Source organism: Anguilla rostrata, chromosome 1, assembly GCF_018555375.3.
Source record: "Anguilla rostrata isolate EN2019 chromosome 1, ASM1855537v3, whole genome shotgun sequence".
NCBI lineage: Eukaryota > Metazoa > Chordata > Actinopteri > Anguilliformes > Anguillidae > Anguilla > Anguilla rostrata.
Window position 1 is genome coordinate 13,979,481 of NC_057933.1, and position 19,159 is coordinate 13,998,639.

General features: G+C 37.1%; 1 long non-coding RNA gene across 4 annotated transcripts in view; it reads right to left on the minus strand.

Moving 5' to 3' along the window:
• The window catches only part of LOC135248665 (uncharacterized), a 291,561-nt gene that overhangs the window by 145,637 nt on the left and 126,765 nt on the right, over positions 1–19,159 (minus strand). For all 4 annotated transcript variants that reach the window (XR_010328472.1, XR_010328473.1, XR_010328475.1 and 1 more), the window contains exons 2-3: positions 844–907; positions 218–496 (exon numbers count right to left, since the gene is read on the minus strand). This is a non-coding gene — a long non-coding RNA (uncharacterized LOC135248665). The remainder of the gene's footprint in view (positions 1–217; positions 497–843; positions 908–19,159) is intronic.

Genomic DNA, 19,159 nt, shown 5'->3' on the forward strand with positions numbered 1-19,159 from the left:
ATCAATGGCCTCTTAAACTATGTGGGCATACCCAAAATATATTAAAAGGATGCTTTTTATATATTTTTGCTTAGACTGTTTCAAATAAATATATTATATATAAATAAAATGAAATTTAAATTATATATATATATATATATTTGTAAGACAAATTCACCAGTTTTCAGGGTGCAATGTTTGCTTCCATACCCCTCAGAATTGCATTTTTTATAATCACCTTAGGAACTGTTAAATTAAGCAAGGAAGCTGTGGAGACTCTGACCGCTGTCTTCTGTGCTATATCTCCAGTTACCATCTGCAGGCTTCTTTTTCTCGTTTGGTCTAGCCGGATTTTCATTATCTGGCTGCTAGCTCCAGCTCCTCTGGACTGATTTCCGGTCGGGGGTGAGAGGAAAAGTAGCTGGTCATTTCAAGTGAAACTTCAATTCCCTTGCTTTGTTCTTCAATGTGTCTCTGTGGTTTGTGGTTCTGAATGATCTCCGTTCTATTTTTCCACCTGGAATAATGAGGACAGCTTGTGTTGGATCCTACTATACAACCACCTACAATACAGATATCTACCCATCTGGCATATCTTAGCAAAATCCACCAGCCACCACTTTTCTCTCCCCCCCAATTACATTAATGCAGGTGGGTGATCAATTATTTAATTGAAATAACACTTGAATCTCTTCTGTGAAATGTGTGGATGAAAATTCTTGATGTAATTTTGATATCAATTTTACTGCATGCAAAGTACAAATTATACATGTGCCTATTAGGGATGGTGTCAAAAACAAATACCATAAATGGCAACACTCAAATAATGCGTTCTCTCCAAATGTTTTTTGCTCATTTTCTCACCTCTTTGATGCGATTCGCTCAGAAGTAAGCACCAAGTTTCTCAATTAGACACACACGCACACACCTGCAGAGAGACAGCGAGTGAGAGTTTCCCTTGATACTAGATAGGCCAGAGTGACACCATGGGGCTTTGGAGATTTTAAAATTTAAATTACTCAAACATCGTAAATGCTGTATCCTTCTCCTTCCACGACTTTCCTAAATATACGGTCTTAAAATTCGCCACACAATAGACAACAGGTGCTTTTACCTAGGTGCGAATGTGAACAGTACAAGAAAGTACCATTACAGCCACTAAATAGACATATTAATTTAATAATTAGAATTTTTGTATCACAGGACAGTAGCACAAATTCAACTACTAGGCAACATAGGGCATATCTAAAAATATGCAAAAGCACTGTAATCCCTTTATATAGTGTAGGCCTGTGTATGTTTAGGCATCATTTTGTTGAATTACGTAAAATATCACAGTGATTAACTGATAAAGAACAAAACAACTTAGCCTATTTAAAAGCATGCTATGGGTTCACAAAAACGAGCTGTAATTTTATGTTCTCAACATGGTGTTCTCCTGCCATTCTTTTGAGTTTGCATACCTTGTATTGCTCTTGTATAATGTACAATGGATTCTACACATTTCCTGTTTTAAAAACTTCTTGCAAAGAATCTTTTTAAAAGTCAAGTCCTCCAGAAGACCTCCAGAATGAGTTCATTTAAAATTCACAACATCACTTAGAAATGATTAAATCCTGCTTTGATCCCCGTAGACATCTGATGAGACACAGATCTAATTTATATTGATAATCAAAGACATTGCTGCATGCCAATCAAGAGGCGGACATGACATATAATGGAATCCAGTGGAAAATAGCAGATTACACAGTGACTAAGGATGAAGTCTTCCACCAGCAGCAGCAAAAAGACTATACTATAAAAGATGGGTATTTTCATTACACTTCACTTCCTACCTGCACTTTTTAATTGGCTACCGCTCAGGAATTCATGGCATCTATAGACATCAATAATTCATGCCATGATGGCAGGAAAATTGCAGGGTTTAGCAAAATTATTCACTATCTATTAATAGAAATGACAAGGACACGAGAAGAGGACTTCACTGTTTAAACTGCATTGATTCCATTGCAGTTTATTGCAGTGCAGTATCTATTCTCTCATATACTGCGGAAAAGAGAGTCTGCAAAATACATCTTCTGTAGTTCCCAGCTCAGGACCAGTTCACTTTGTTGTACGTCGCTCTGGATAAGAGCGTCTGCCAAATGCCTGCAACGTAATGTAATGTAAAGTTCTTGGCATAGGCAGTTGCCTAGGGCGACACCCATCTGGGTGGGGCCAAGCGGGTCTGCAGTTGCTATCTCTAGGAAACTCCACGCCCCCACCTCCCACCCACCCCCGTCCCACTATGTCACCTAGGGCGACAGAGAGGCCTGAGCCCTGCCTGTCTTAGCTAAATGGGCCAAGTCTCTACGCATTGCAAAGACTGGCTGAGAATGAGAAAAACTAACTGAACGGGTTATGTGCACATATGTATACTTTTACTGGGGCATTTCTAGTCATTCTAAATGCAAAATGTAAATACACATCATAAAGCATGTTTAATCATTTTAATTTGCCTAATAATGCCTAATAGGGCTGCATTACGAAAGCAATTGTGATACAAGATTCACAATACAGCACCACCTAAACTTCGATACTGAATTATGATATAATCACAGTGCTGAATGGGAGAATTTAGATCCTGTTCACTTTTCTGTGAATCAGTGGTTCTCCCTAAACACTATGTGATATGGATGTTCTGTAAGGTCTTGCCTTGTTGATGCTGTAGCGAGGTTTGGCCAGGTTTATTCAGAACAAATTAAGTTCAACAACCAATCAGAATTCTGTATAAATATCATATAAAATCAGATTCACCATTTTTTTCTCAAAGGGGAGAGATCCTGCCCCAAACTGGTGCCTAATCGATTGAGCAGCAAGTTTATTGCAGGGTCACAAGAAGAAGGGAACAGGCACTTCATTATGCCTTGGAGATGTTAACATCTCTTGACAAGAGATGTTAATTGTGAACGTGACTCAGTGCAGGGTCAGTCTCGTGGTCTGGAAGCCAGAGGCCACAAATGTCCATGTGCACAGGTACATTGTTCCAATGCCACGGATCTCTGGGGTCGTTCATCTGTGATGACTGTGAGTCTCCAAGCAAACGGGTGTCGGGCAGAGACAAGCACACGTGTGGTGCATCTCTCGTAAATAAGAGGCCATAAGCGCACCTCTCGTAAATAAAACCCATTATTGACTGACATTTTATTTTACGACGGCCGTGCTGATATTGTGGTGGTGGCACCACAGATGTGTCTATGTAAGGGAAACACTACATTCTGAGAGGACTCTTGCAATGTTCCTTGTGACATAAAACATAATGCACTACGGACATCCTGGAAACTGGGAAAAAAAAAAGTTAAGTGCTAAGAACATGTACTATTATGTTGATGTCAGAGATTCTTCTGGGAATCTAAAATTGCTAGCTGGACAGGGACTAAATAATAAGCTGTGGTTTCTGCTTGGATTGCTAGAATATATATGAGGTAGGCCTAGTTGAACTGAATGCTTGCAGGTTGCCACTGCATAACACAGGAAGCTGACCAGTTTTCAAAAAAATGTGTGTCAGTAGCATTTGTGTATTCCTGCCTTAATACAATGAGACAGTATATGACCAAACGTATCTGGACACCCTTTGATCTGGGGCTGTCTGGGGAAGACCCTTTCCTGTTTCAGCATTATGCCCCAGGGCACACAACGAGGTCCATATAGAAATGGTTTTGTCGAGAAGGATGTGGAGGAACTTGACTGGCCTGCGCAGAGCCCTGACCTCAAACCCATCAAACATTTTTGGGATCAATTGGAAACCCAACTGCAAGCCAGGCCTAATCAGTGCCCAACCATACTAATGCTCTTCTTGCTGAATGGAAATAAATCCCAGCAGCAATCCCCTAACGTCGAGCATAAAGCCTTCCTAGAAGAATGGAGGTTGTTATAGCAGACCAACTCCATATTAATATACTAATCCACATATTGTTGGCCATGCAGTGTGCATACTTAGACTTGGCCTCTGGTTAGCCTTAATGTAGTTATTCAGGAAACAATAAGTTTAGTATTTCTACTCATTTAAATACGTACAGTGAACAGTTTTTTTCCCACAATTTTCAATTATCTCATGACATTCAGCAGGTTGAATCATTTTTTCACCTGTGCCAAATCACTTGAAATCAATGAAGCTTTAAAGCTTCAAAATTCTAATGACTGTCTAGAGAAAATATTCCCTATATAATCCTAATAGCTGTTGTAATTTAGCAAGGTTGCTATTGTCAGGGAAATTGCTTAGACTCATGTGAACTAGCAATCACATGTTTCATCCCATCAGGATACTGACTGTTGACATATGACTTTGGGGCACAGAACATCTTCACTGGTGGTGCAACACAAAAATGAAAGGCCTCAAGGACATTTATCGCAAAGACAGTTACATAAAATGTTGTGTTCACTACCTTCTGCTCCAGTCTTACTGTATAGAAAGACTGTCATGCAGTATGCCAAGGATCATAGAATACAGTAAGAGCTAACTCAGCCAATAGGTGCACAAGCTGAAACTGTGCCAATGGACACAAATGCTCTACCCAAGCAGTTGTTATAAAGCACTTTTACGGCTGCAAAGGACAAGCAGAACAGATATTATAAAATTTAGCAATGTGTAATTTTTTCACTATCAGGAAAGAATACAGTATTGTCACATATCAGTCATGTTATATTTTTGTGATAAACATTATAGGATTACCATACTATACTAGGTATTTCAAAGGGACATTTCGGAATTTAGGCTTAGCATTTATGTGCTTGATTTAAGCGTAGAGTCTGCACACCTTGGATCTCATTCATGAAACATGGGTACGATCACATTTGATTGTAAACTGTATGTAAGAACGTTTCCAAGAACATCTCAGCGTTCATCATTTTTTTCTCATCTGTATTTGTTCATGGCTGTTTCCTTATTCTAATCGTATGAACAGGATTATGCATAAAATTTACGAACAGTCAGCATTCATTATCTCATACCTGGGATACATACAAAAACAAAGGTCTGCACATGTCATAAATCCCATATTGGTTTTTCGCAGAAATATTTTTAAGAACAAAAGTAAGAACAATTTAGGGAAATTTTTGTGAATGAGGCCCCTTTTTTTCCAACACTTGAACTGGCTAATGAAAGCAAATCTCTGCTAGGATTGCCGTTTGAGATATCGTAATATTTAGAGAATGTTTGAATATTAAGCAATCAAGCCAGTGATGAGTACATGTTGTTTGAAGCGGATAAGACCTATATAGGGCTGTAGAAGTTCTGAAAGCTCAGTGCTGATACAGCTTGACGGACAGCAGACTTGTTAGCATTAGGGCTGATCAATGTAATTTCCCTTCTGTTGAGGCTTTTGGGGAAAAAAATGATCTTAAAACATAGTAATATATGCACAGTCCACACCTTTCATGCAGAATTTATAATACTAGGTTCAGCTAGTACTATAAATTTGTCAGGGGATCTAGGGTCAGGCATAAGTAGGGGTTGGGTTGTAATAATTGCACGCTGTTGGGAGCACTATAGCAATATAGATAATTCAGGGAAAGTACCTGGATGAACTGACATATCTCTGTTCACCCCTTTTATTAAGTGACACACACATGGGGTCAGGAAAAGGCAAAGCAGGCACAGAAGACACAAACTCACCACCAGAAAAGGTGGCTGTATTCAATACTAGTTGTATTCTCTATGACGATGAGTGAGGCAAAACCCCTTGGGCTGTATATTGTATAACCGAGGAGTGGGGGGTACCTGTTTTATGTGAGTGCCCTTGTTCAGTGCCCTGTTTTCAACGATGACCGTTGCCATTTACAAAAAGATAATACAAGGAGAAATAAACACCATCCAGGAAGGCATTTTGTGAGCAAGAGCTCAAAAGGGTGGGGCCTGAAGACCTCCAATGACCTCCGATGACCTCTGTCTCTGCAGCTGCCTGCTTGAGTGTGCTCTGCATAGTTTCGCTGTTTACAGCACATTTGATCCTCATGGTAAGCAAGTTATGGAAATGCAGAGGAGAGAAACATTAAATCAGCACGGCGTTGCACAGCAAAGAACAGCTGGTATTAGAGAAATCTCTACCACCAAGCCCCTGAAAGCCAGGCAGCAAAGGGGTAAAGGCAAAATCAAGCCATCTGTTTTTTTTTTCCAGAACACTAGCTACACATACCATGCACTTTGTTTTTTTTTTCACCTCCTACAGCTGTGAACTTTGTTTCCATCTAATTATATATTCATAGTTGTCTATGTATAATATATTTTATGTATGCAATATTTTACTTTTCATTGTTTGATTTCAGAAATTTCAAAGTTGAGGACGGCGTGTTTATGAAAAACACAGAAAGAGGGTCTATGATAACAATCCATTGTCAGGAAAAAATGATACATAAAATGACCAAAGTTACTAGAATAGCCTCTGTCATTAATTTGTATGCCCCAGTGAGACCTTAGTGAACCCAGCTGCCAGATCTGAAGTCTAGACGAGCTGTTCTGTGTTCTGACAGAGGTAATGAGTGACAGGGGACCCATTCGCTGGCATGTATAAAAGACACTTTGAAGCAGCAGTAGGCATTCAAAACTAATTGCTTCCGGTATTTTATTTATATTTTATTGTGAAATCATGTCATTTGCGCTTAGTTAGGCAGGTTAGTGGCACAGTATGAAGTTGCATGCAGGCAGGAAGACCTTTAGTTATCCGTATGACTTCTTGTTTTGTACAGCTAAACAAACAATCGTGAAGGAGCTCCATTACTCTGTCTGAAGGAAAGAAGAACCTGGGTATAAGTTAAAAGAGCAGTGGATTTTTTCACAAACACACAGCTAAAATTTCATCTGTCTGTCAGGATGATATGGTTCTCACTTTTATTGCTGCCATGAAGCAAATATCTTAGACAGGATATTACTTGCTTCCTTCTTTTTGCTGAGTCATTGTCCAATTTTTTTTCAATAAGAAAGTGAAAAATAGCTTTTATGTGTCTTTTTTCTCTTAGTATAAATTATGATTATTTTATTGTGTGTATTCGTTCACTTTACATTATTGAAGCCCACAGAAAATTGCGTGCATGGCATGTCTTCAAGAAGTAAAATTACCCTATCCTTGACATCCCAATTACTCACTTAAACAGTTCCCAAGCTACCAAGGGCTTGTGTCCAATCCAGTTCTTTTTCTGTATCCACTGTCAGCATGTCAAGTTCAACTTTAAAAATCTATTAAACAGTGCATATGATCATGCAAAATGTTTATTTATGCAAATCTCTTTCTTATACCAACCATACACTTTTTTTTTATTGTCACAGAAAACTAGCAATTTCACAGAAAATTGTTCACTGTTTTAGCTTGATCACCACCGTCATTTAGTGTGAGATGCTATGTATGTTTACAGCTTTTCAGTCATATCGCTGAAGTTTGGTTGCTCATGTAAATTAGCCAAAGGAAAAAAAGAGTGCTAGTAAGAGCTGTGGACAGCCAGTAAGTTACAGCAAAAGGAGACTAGAAGCTTGGTAGAAGACTGTGTAGCAAGGAAGATGTCACAGAATTTAAATAAAACCATTCCATAACTTCTAGTCTATGTCCTTATGTTCAGTGGTTTATTCAGTTTTAAACTGTGCTCCTGACTGGTCATTTGATTAAGATGAGGATTGGTTTATTGAGTGATATTATTTAATGACTTTGCTCATCCTTGTTGTCAGATATCAGCCGTCATCTTAATTATATATATATTTCTCTCCCTTCTTTGGTGCGTACACACACTGGCAAGGATGATAATAATATTTCTCTGGATAGTCCATTTGGCCTGTTCAAAATTTATTTTATATTTATTTATTTATTTATTTAATGGCATCACCCTAAGATGCAGCATGTAATAAATTATTTAACCAGACCTTAACCCTTTTCAGTTTAAATTTCAATACCTTTACAAGCTCAGCTTAGAATGTCGATGAATCAGTAATAGTATATTTTAAAAAACATACAAAAGAACAAATAGCGACACTTCAAGAAAGATGAGCCCATTCATATTTTTTGATGACAGCTCTTCAGAAGTGACTCTTAATTTTATATCTGTCAGGTTGAAAATTAGCACTTACAATTTCAAACCTGACAGATGTAAAAACATCACAGAAAGTTCTGCTAAATTATCGATCTTCCCTAACTTGTAATTTAGCTCTTATATTTTTGCTTAAAAAATTACCAGTTAGAAACTGGCTGGTCTAAATTGTTGACTGTTTACCATAAACCCAAAAAACACAAATTCTAAATAATTTAAAGATTTTGTCCGGATGAAAATTAAATAGAGAGAGCAGTGCTATTCATGCTGAAAACTCAAAACGTATAATTCAGTTCAGGTTCAGTGGAGAGACGTACTCTGTTCTCAAGCATTATAATTAGGAAATATGCAAATTAATATAGCTGTGGAAGACATGAAATAAGTACAAACGTGGAATATGAACTGTTGCTGACCTTATACCCATGAATGATAATATGTCTCAGGAACATGAATATTACAGTATGATTAATAGCACAGTAAGATCCTGAGGTATAATTTTAACATTACATGCACATACAAAGGCCTAATGTGTGAAAATGTACAATTATGAACCTCTTGTGGACAGATTTGCATAATGTTTTTATACATATGTACAACTGGGATGAATGTGCTAAAACTGAGAGGAGTTAGCTAATGCCTGTGTTCTTTGTCTGCACATGTTCTTTACCCTGACCACAAGGATTTTATGTATTATTGGTATCTTATTATTATGTATTACAGTATCCTCGCATATGTATGGTAATGACTGTTACTTACGCTCTTATTTAGTTTATACATGAATAGTTGGACAAGATTATGAACTGTCCATTCTGTGGTGTATGTACTACTAACTACAACAGTGATTTAGAGTGACAACATCAGAGGTTTAGGAAATAAAAAATGATTTTGGTTAAAAATAATTGATGAAAATGACAATCAGCAGTCTTGCTTTCCTTGACAAAATGCATTTCAAAAAATCACCATCTGGTTTCTGTCAATAGTTCTACAGTACTTCTGTTTCCAATTATTTTTTATGACAAAAGCATTTATATGCATACCTTTATCTTCCATACATTTTCAAACATTTGCATCTGCTCCTGATGCAAATGTCTGAAAGCCATTTCAATGTTTGGCTATTTTCAGAAGATATTCAGACAACGTTCTCATGGATCCACCTTCGATGGACACTGTGTACAGCCAATTGACAGGTTGGCTTTGATAAGTGTGCACAACAATGTACAGTAGTGTAAAGTGTGTGTTTTCGAAACAGGACAATGATTAGAAGCAATGTGATAAGCAGCAGAGAATTCAAAGAATGGCTTACATGAAACACGAGGTCAAATGAATATACAGGTGTAATGCAGCACATCAAAAAGGAGGCTGTTATAAGATTCATGCTGAGCCTTGGAAAATTTTAGTAGCTTTTTCTAAAAAAAAACATGTATAGAAAAGAAAGTCCGTGGAAAGTTGAGTACATTGACAGTGGAGAGATCAGCGAGATCAATAGGCTTCACAAACATTTGTAACAGCTGTAATTTCCCCCATGTCCCACCCTCCCACCCCCACACGTTCAGGAAGGCTCCCTTTAGTCTTTGCAGCAGCACACATTTATCGATCAATGTCTTCATTTTCATTTGTTGGAAAACGTAATCAATCCACACCACGAGTGATAGAATTATAACCACTGTCGCTACCGTAATGATGTCACGGAGGGAGGGAAAAAGAGCATAGCTTTTAGCAGGGGCATTACATCGACAGCTCTGTTCCATTTCATTGTGCTGTTGATTGCTTTCCTGTCTGCAGTTCCCCTTCCCTTTCTAGGCACCTTGTTGAGTTGTGAACGAATGAGTGCAGAGGACTGGCAGTGATGATCACTGCTTCCAAGTATCACGCAATGATGGACAACAAAAGGATGGATATGTGGATTTTTCATAACGTTCACTATCATGACAGGTGGAACATGTTTCCTCAAACTGCAGTCTGTTTAAATGAGTAATGAGACTGATACCTAAATCTGAGATTTCCAATCTACGTATAATATATTTCTATATAAAAGATAAAAACAGACCGGTGCTATATTCACAGGTGGTTTCAGGACATTATTTATTTATAAGCATCAATTAAAAAATGTCAGAGAGTGATATGTTATGAATACAAACTTGCAGGATGTTTATACAAGTAGAACAGGTCAATACTTTTTCCCAACTAAGGCAAAGCAATCAAACTTGACAAATGTGATTTGTTTGGTAATAACAGAACTAACTTTAATATTTTTCAACTGCATGTCAGAGATTTGGTCAACTCTTCCTCACAATTCCCCTCTGCCACCATTCCCCCCACCCCCATTTTAACATATGTACAAATTTCCCTTGAAACGGCATACAAAGGGAAACGTAATCTGCAGAGCAGCAGAAGCATTTTTGTTAATGGCTATTTATTACGGTCTCGGTATGAGGATACAGTATAATCTTGCATGCCAGGAGCACAGGTACTTTGGATACGTGACATATTTCGGTATTTCAAATTACTTTGGGTGGCAGTTTGAAACATCGTAATATATTAAATATTATTATTGCAACGGATTAAATACAGTACATTTTTAAAAATATTGTTGACAACTTAGCTTAGTGCTAAGACATAAATCAGACATAAATGACCCAGGCTTTTCTGCAATTTTTTAAAAAAATTTTGGATATCAGCTCTTCAGTGAGAATTAATTACCTCCCATCACAATCCATTTTGCTCTTTTGTTGTTTTGGTGATAATTTATCACATTCATTACTGCATTTAGTTATTATTGCTATCTACTTGGGAGGCAGTCGGAATTCATGAAGAGTAGAAAACAATATTGATTTATTTTTTTAAATGACAACACAAGGGGCAGCGCAGTCTTAATGCTCCGCAGTAACCAAGCAGAACTCAATTATGTAAAGCATACTGTGTATTAATAAGAAATTTGACTCCCAGGCTGAGGGCAAAGCCCTGAGCACTTGTTTAATCTCCTCATGCCTAGTGCTGGCCCTGATTGGCAAAACTGAAAACTGGCTACCTTTCACATACTTCATAATACTTTATATCATCTAAATTATATCTTCCAGCTTGTGTAGCACCTCCAACAGGCCCAGTAATTAATCTTGTCAGCACCTTAATATGATTTCATATGCTACATCTAACACCATTATTAGAAAATCCACACCAGAGAACACAAGTCCATTTTTTATGTCAGTAGCCATCTATTTACCAGTGTTTTAATTTTCGGCTGCTCATGTATAATGAAGATAAAATGCCAAGGAACTGAGCTGGATTTCAGGGACCCTAAACATATGTGAAAGATCCTAACAGGAAAAAGTAAAATAGCATTTGCAAATTTGTGAACTGCTTCCAGTGACTGCGCAGTTGCCCCAGATAAGGCTAAGAGCCAAGGCTAAAATTGCTATGCCGTTTGTTACCTACATAAATACAGCTTATGGTTACTGATGTAGATTTGAGCATTAGATTGCATAAAGGAGTGTGACATGGTGGTCAGTTGGGATCATTCAGAGCCCTTCTAGAACCATGAAGAAAGAATTACACCCTTAAAGGGATATTTCACTTTGTTATAACACAAGTAATTGTACCTAATATCACTTACTCATCCATTCTTTATTTCCATTGAGATAGACATGTAGTTTTTTTCAGCTGCTATCTTGTGGGGTGCTGTGTGATCAGAAAGCTATTGTGATACATAGTTTATCTTAATTATCTCTTATCTTTTAAGTTTGCTCTCTTACCATGAAGACTCTCAATTGAAAATTTTAATTTCCAGTCATAATGTGTGGCCCAATTCTCGACTCACCATTTTATTTGTTCTCCACACTACAGAGATACTCTCGTGCTCATTTCCGTGCTGAAGAAATGGGACGCAATGCGAGAGGGAATGTGAACTTTCAGAAAACCTGAAGTCACCTGGGGCTCAGAGACATTTTAATTTGCTCAAAGTTCCTTTATGTATGTACGTTATGATAAAATTATTCAATCTGGGGAGCTAAGTTTATGTTTTGACATTTCCTCTGTGTGCAGGTTTCATGAGGTTTTTATCAGCACTGGTTTCCTCACAGGATTTCTATCAACAAATCAAAACAAATGTTGGCGCCACAGCTGAAAAGGTGTCTCCCATAGGGCCCTGCTACGAAATCAATCATACAAACAAAAGTTAAGTTTAAGAATTAGAAGACTATTCAGCTCATCTAGGCTTGTAATTGTCCCAATCTAGTGTCCTCATGTAGGTCTATGCTGGGCAATAAAATGGATCTACAGTAACTAGACATGCAAAGCAAAGATCTATGCTGCTAGTGTTTGATCATTATTTAACAGTTTTAAGATAAATGTTGGGTGTAGCTGACAAAATAAGATTCTGTTTGGAAACACCCAGGACAGAGAGAATGAAGGAGTGTTAAAAAGATGTTCTCTACCTCAGTGAAACTGTGAAACATGTCAGCTAAATCACAAATAACAAAACATTTCAAGGAGAAAGAGAGGACAATGTCAATTTCATTTCACAAGCCTCCACAGGTCATATAACATTAAGGCTAAATGGCTGTTGCCATGCTATTAGGAACAGTGAATAAAAATCATTTACTGTCAATACTGCTACATATAATTCTGCATGGTCAAACTCAGATGCAACAATGGTTATGGCCTCCTCTGTCATCAATGCTCTTTGCTCTACAGGCTATTATATTCTGTAAAGAATATGTGGATTTGAACAAGATTGCATTACAATACCAATCATTTGTGAAACAGATCCGTGATAACCACAAATTTCATGCCTTCTCTGCCTTCCAATTCTGCGCTCATTTTAGCTTTCAGAATCCACATTAAATTCCACTTCTAGAACTGAAATTGGAGATAAGTGACTAAGGTTGTCTCAGATGAATATACCCTTTCATTTAAACATCATCCAGAATGCCACAATTCGGTATGCCATTTTCATTAAAATTCACGGCAATTGTGATTTAAAGAAATCACCATGAGGCTTCAGCTGAGGAATGCTGAGAATACAGAAATCATTACCCGAAGCAGCTATTTATTTTCACTCCACTGACTGAGAAATACTGACACTCATTTAGACAGATGACACGGTAAAAGCAGAAAGCATAATGATGTAGACTTTCCAACTAGATAGAGATGCTCACAAATGAGCAGTATTCCCTTGCACTGGCCTGGATTCAACATTTGTCCATTATGTTCTTCTTCACAAATACAGTTTGGTGAGATAATGTCATTGAACACTAGTCACACTGAGGAGGCAGATTCACAACAACAACAAAAAATTATGACAGCAAAATGCCTTTAGGAGTCAAATAGCCACATTTATGAAAACACAGAATTCTATGGTTTAAAATGAGGAATATGCACTTAGTGTGAATTCAAGTCAATGATGGGTACTGTGGAAACAAGTTCAAATATGTAGTGGGTGTATTGTAGTTCCTTTTAAACATGAGTTTAAAACAAAATAGGTTTTGGTTGTTTATGGCTGTTTTACAATCACAAATCAAATGAAAAGCCATCCACAATTACATAATCTGTCCAATTTTTTTTGGACTGAAAAAGCTGAACATGTGAATTGAGTCAAAAGTATAGAACAAGTGTTGAATCCATGCCATTATTTTAACTGCGTTGGCTCCAAAATATTATAATGCCTGAAGTCATTCACTTTAGACATGGTCTTTCAAAGTAAATAAAGAATAAACAGACAGGTTGATGCAAATGACTGAATGCATTTGTCACTTTAAATCAGGGATTAATGTGCAGTACAGAACTGCTTTTGTGATTCTGTGCAATTCTGTGCAAAATGATATTCACAATTTATTGTACAAAAGAACCAGATGGAGCTATCCCATCACCACGAGCTGCATCAACTATCTGGCTTTCAACAAACAAGCCAGTTGTCTGGCAGCCAGACTTAGATTGTTGTTAGCACTTACTAAGTGGCCAGCATATGTGAGTTTGCTAATAATAGCTCATGTGTTATGTTAAAATGGGGCCTGCTGTTGCATCAGCAGTGGAGAGTTGAATTGGGAAAGTGAAGAGCTGGCATATGAAACAAGAAGAAATTCAGTTGTGTTCATTGACCCATTCATAAATTCATAGGTTCCCCTTGACCATACTGCAATTATTGTGTAATTGCAAACAATCACATAATAGAGGTAGGCCTAATACATTGTTTTGGATCAAATGAGGTTAATCAATAGACTCCTAATTATTTTGCTGAACACGTGTTTAATTTTCTTAAACTTATTAACACAATGCAGGTTTGGCTCGTCATTATTTGCTCTGTCTTGAAATTATTCATTATCTTCCAGATGGTTAGTTTTAGTGGCCAGGTGACCATACTTTGACCAATTACGAGCCTATTGATTCACCTCAGTCTTTAATTTGTACAGTCAAGAATAACTTGCCGTTTCATATAATTGTTTGCAATGTAGCACAATAAGCACAATATGAACATGCTAATTTATTTCTTCATGACATGGTTACCTGTTTCTGACAATGTGAGGTAAAATAATCCCTTTAAACATTAGAAGTAATTAAGAGAAATTATTACATCGGGGGGGGCAGGACTGAGTTTGAGAACCACTGCCCTAGACCATCGCACTGTTTGACAATACAGATTTGACCAAATTAGGATGATAGGAATGGCCTTAAAGGTGTGTATAAAAGGTAGCAATCAAAAGGATATACAGTACTTTTAAGAAATCCCAAAAAACAGAGGCCAAAGTGCTAACGGGTCTTTTAGAAGTGCACGCTGATAGATTGCTGTGCTGATACATGGCCTCTTATTGCTATCTGCATCATACGTTGATATAGTCAGTGTTCCTAAAATATGTTAAATGGAATCTATGAAATGAGAGATCTATAAAAAAACAAAATCATTTTTCATTGTTTGGGTAGAATAAGGACATCAGATCATTACTGAATATATTCCACACAGCACATCTGAAGGGGAAGCAAGGGATCAGTTTGAAGCCTGACTTTGTAGACAGTTTAAAGCCATTGCCTGAAAACCCATCTACCCTGTTGATAATCAAACACTGCAGAGATGTCCTTGAGTGAAAATAGCTGACATTTCCTTTATTTTCTTGCAAACACAATTTTCCTTGTCAATTTGCTTGTTTGTTTTTGTGTCCTCCTGGATGTGATTTGTTCCCCTTTTCCACTAAACAATACTAACAGTGGCTTTATCAGATTAATTTTCTATTAATATGTTAAACATATCAATGTTGATTCTTTTCACAAGTCAGAATAACAAATACCTTCAGCCTTTAGACATACATACATGTTTATCATCTTTCCTTTCTATCATTTTAATCTTTGAATTTCTTTATTCATAGTTTTCCAGGTGAGCTCAGTCCATTGGCATGATGAGAAGGAAAGATTTTGAGGTTTCATGTTGTGAACTATTGATTGCATGTGTTTTATCATGCTATCCCATTGGGAGAAGAGAATATAACTGTCAGGTTTAAAGGATATAATTCCTGATTACTGCTATTGGTTCTATGGTAGTTGTGCATCCAGGACCAGAGTTTGCACAGCAGTAAACAGGAAATTTATCTGTTGTGCCTTCAGCAATTTGTGATAGTCCTATAATTCCTATAAACTGTACACTCATGCCATTTATTTCTTGTTGTTTCTGCAGCACTAATTGCAACATAATATTTTACTTTATATAACCTGGCAAGATCTGGAATAGATCAGTTATCACCTTAGCTCCTTTACAAAAGCGCAGGTTTTATTTTTCATTCCAGTTTTGCTGAGACCCGTAGCATTTTATGGCCCATTTCATTGGATGCACCTGAGATACTGGAGCCTTGAGATCTCCATAGCCAGTGATCAGCTCACCTCCATAACAGATGAGGTAGGGGACTCAGTGGCGAAGGAAATGAGGCAGTAATAGTGCAGGTTTTTAAATGATGAAATTGCACACTAAACATAAACTGCAATGGCGCTTTAAAATTACACTTAATCAGGCTGTAATACTTTTTTTTTTTTTTTTTTTTTAAACAAAGGCATAGTTCAGACCTGAATTCAAAAACTGGCAAATGCCTGCAACATTAACTGAGTTACTGTTTATTATATTATTAAATCTAAATTAAATTAAAATAAATTATTCAATGAAATAGTGTTTTTTTTCCTTAGAGCAATATCATGGCATACTAGTAGCCTCCCTCTACCAGAGGACATACATGTGTGAATCCACATTCTTATATGCCTGACAAAATTCCATCCCCCCTATCCACTACCAGAATATATGTCTGCATTCCCATCCAGGGTTTTCCTTCGGACTTAATATTTATACAAGCCAGTGTTTACATTTTCATGCTTTTTATGGTACTGCCTAGAAGTTAATAGAAGTTTTATTATTGGACTCCCCAATAATAAATGCAACATTCAGATGCCAGCTTTATCTTTTTGGTTGCATTTTTTTTCCCTGCGATGGCCTTGGTCATTCAAGTGACAGTATGCAACTCATTCTACCGTCACCATACTCCAATGTTCTTTTTTTAGCTCATGGCTTCACATAACACTCAAGAGCACTCAATAATCCTTATTTTCCAAGATGGTGAAGCTATAACCCCTTCATAAAAATCTGATCTTTTCAATTCTCAGCTGAAACAAATGTTTTATCTATTTTTCAGTTCCAGGGTACAATACTGAAAAATAGTTACAATCAGTTAGGCTAATACTTTCTACAAACTACTTTGCTCTTCATAACTTTATAGACATTGAAATTTTATGAGTGCAAAATCAAGACTGGGAAATAGTCTGAGTCATGTTTTGTTCAGTTTTGTTATGAGTGAACATAGTCCTCCATGTCAAGAGAAAAAAAAAATTCAATTATCTGCCTTCCTTCAGGGAAATACAGTGGAACTAAACAAGGATTTAATTTCCACATGCTCAGAGCAACCCTCAGACTCAAAGAGAGATAGGCTAGACCGAACAATGTCAACGTAAAATCCTAGTAGGCAGCATTTAGTGCTGTAGGTTGTGAGTCCTAATAGATCCCCACCTTTGAGCAATAAGGCTTTGGGCAATAATGAATTTCCCTTATTGGAAAGTGTCTTCAATTTCTCATTGGCCTGCTTTATGATATCCTTTGAGAAGTGTGCACAAAATTGAAGACACTTTCCAATAAGGGAAATTCATTATTGCTCAAAGCCAGGTTTATGAAATCCTTTGGGAAGCGGATACAAAATGGAACACAAAACATAGATCACACTATGAACAGAGAGACAAAGTTGAGTGAGTAACAGGTCTTTAAGTTCAACTGTAAGAGGCCACGAAGATGAGCTGTTCCTTCTCACAAACGTAAGGCTGCTGTTTGTTTTCTAATATATTTTACCTTGGTAGCATTGCTGCTTACATGAATCTACTGAAAGATAATTTAAGTCAGAATGAATAAAAGAAACTAACATCTTTGCTTTTTAATTAAGAGTAGTCCTAGTAGTTGAGTATTTTGTCTTTAATTTAATTCTGCAGCTATAGTGAAATCCTGATTCAGGTTATTTAGTATTGCCTTCTGATTCTGAATTACTAAATATTTTCTAAAATAATGATCTAAATGCAAGTACTGAATAATAATTACCTCAATTTCCACATAAAATCAGTGACTCCTGTTAGCTGCTAGATATTGGCTATCCTATACTGAAATATGTGCTATACTGATAACAATGCTTTACACCCATTGATTGTCTTCTTGTAATGATTGATGACTGCTGAACCTGGCAGGAGATATCATAAAAAATCCAGTGCACTTGCTAAACGAGACTAATAAATGCAGCAAGGCCCTCTGTACATTGAGGTTTTAAAAAAAAAGTGTTATTTATTTATTTTTACTCCTGATATTACTCCAAATAATTCACTCAAATTCAGCCTGATTGTCAAGCTACCAGAGTTTAAAAACACATTTTAATCTGCACAAGGCTACGCCGTCACTTAGACCAGCCTTAATCAGTAAAGGGGTGAGGGGTTTGAAATAGTAAGAAGTAGATCCTAAGAAGGTGGAGAAGCTTAGCATTTGAGAAAGGGATATTTCTCAAACACATACAGAGCACTACAATTTCTCCTAGAGCACACCATTTCCTTGGGTGATTGTTTAAAAAGGGTCAGGCATTTTCCAGATGCAAAAATGGCATCACAATGTTACCTTTGTAATTCCATTGGCCAGCAAAATTTAAAGTGGCCTAACCTATTGGTGGCTGTGTGTAATCTTATGACAGCTACAAATGGCTTGGAATGCTGTGCTAGATAAAAGGGGAAAATGATTTTAACAAAAAGGAAATAAGGAGTTAAAGAACACTAGATCAAAACCATAGTCAGCCACTTCAGTCAGGCTACTGTGACATTACCACACCTACCAAAAGCTTTTCAAAGCAAGATCATCATTTCGTACAGGTGAAATCGCTACGGTAACAATAATTACCTCCCATGGGGTCATATACAGATGTCTATCAGACCCCTTTGAAGTGTGGAGTCTGGAAACTCATCTCTCAACATCAGAGTGGGAGATAAGACCGCAAATTCATAATGTATTCATTTCAGTATGTCGGTGTGCTTTGTGTGCTGTTATCCACTGCTTTACTAAAGAATCACATTTATATTCTGTACCATATGCAGACTCCTAAATTGAGTAATATATAATCGAATTAGAAAATCTATGCATCTTTTTTATCCCCTTACGCAAACAGCAGTTGAAAGGCTGTTAAGCTGTTGAACATGGTCTAAATCAAATGCACGCAGTAGAGAGCAAAAAATAAATGTGTTCATTTAAGGTTTAGCCTCAGTCGCTTCACCGTGAATGGAGCATACTGCATAGATGCTGTGCTAAGCTAAGTAGCGTTTTAAATCTTTTCAAAATTGCTTTCAGTTTCATATGCGAAAGTGGACATGCCACTATGAAGCAAAACAAATGCAAATGTAAAACAGCTTCTGATTCTAACCCTATACAGTATGTACCATGTTTCCCTGAGGCCAGGAATATATGAAAAGATAGAAAGTAGAAATGTACAAAAATGTACAATGTAGGCTATGTCTTGTGCTGGGTAGTGCAAATGGCCCACTAAAATGTGTAGGAACCGTGCGTCAAGTGTGCCACAATTTAATTTTGTTCTGT